Genomic DNA, 1,183 nt, shown 5'->3' on the forward strand with positions numbered 1-1,183 from the left:
AAGGGGAGTTATCTTGTGTGGCGCTTGTGTTTTAGGGGCTCTGGGGGGGTCCCTGTTGTCACGTAATAAACTCGAGGGATACATAGCATCATCAGCTTATTGGACAACTGATAGCTGTGAAGAGAATTCTAGTAATTTTACTTAAACTTACCTTAAAGTTTCTAATGTAAAAATTAGCCAGTTGGCACCCTGGAGTGATTTACTCTTTTTCAAGATTTGAACTTAAATGCATAGCCCACAGGAGCCTCCTCAGGTTCCGTCCCTGCCCTTCAAAGTATACTTTCTCAGTCCATTTTTGTTTGACAGATAAATATACAATCAAAAAGAGAGGAGGAACTAAATTTGGAGAGCTTCGAATGTAAAATCAGGGGATTCCCCATTAGGGAAAAATTCTGGTTAAAAAAAAGAATTGAGTAAATGAGGCAGAAATACTAGTGGTATAAGACACCCTACATACCACAGGCCTGGTTACTTCATTAACCATTTTCTCATTTAAAAAAAAAAAAAAGTCTTAAAAGTAACACATAGGTATATATCTCAGACCTGCCACCCAGGAGAACTTGTTCAATTTCTCTTTCCCCAATTTATTGTAGGTCGTATTGTAAGTTGTCTTCCTACAGAGTAATAAAATGTAAATGTGGGTTTTAGGTATGCTAATGTTTTGGGTTGGCCGAGCATGAATTCCCAGCCAGTTATGGATTGAGGGGCCTAAGAGGAAGCCGTGAGAACTGAGTGGGAGGTGGAGAGGAGAAGGGAAACAAAAGTTCCCCATTGTTCCAGTTTGAGAAAACTAGGATTTAGGACACCCTGTGATCTGTTATGAGCTGGAGACACCAGGGGACATCAGAAGTGAATCTATCTATACATTAACCATCCAGTGTCAAGTTGGCTTAAAAAAGGGCCGAAAGCAGTGAGCAGTCATTTAGGAAAATCTCTCCCACTGCAGAGGAGGAGGGGTGAAGGGACCACTTCACCTCGAAGGCAGGGGCCAGGTTCCCTATCTCTGGGAGGCTGAGCTCGACTCCTGCTGAAGAACCCCTGCAGAGAAGGGGCCAAGAGAGGGTGAAAGTGAAAGGCCGAGGTTCCTCATGGAACAATTGTGGAACAGGACCCAGGCGGAGCTTCCCCGTGGAACATGTGGAATAGTACCCAGGCTGTGGTTTCCCAAAGAACTTTATGGAAC

This window comes from Pteropus vampyrus, unplaced genomic scaffold (genome assembly GCF_000151845.1).
Source record: "Pteropus vampyrus isolate Shadow unplaced genomic scaffold, Pvam_2.0 Scaffold15, whole genome shotgun sequence".
NCBI classification, from domain to species: domain Eukaryota; kingdom Metazoa; phylum Chordata; class Mammalia; order Chiroptera; family Pteropodidae; genus Pteropus; species Pteropus vampyrus.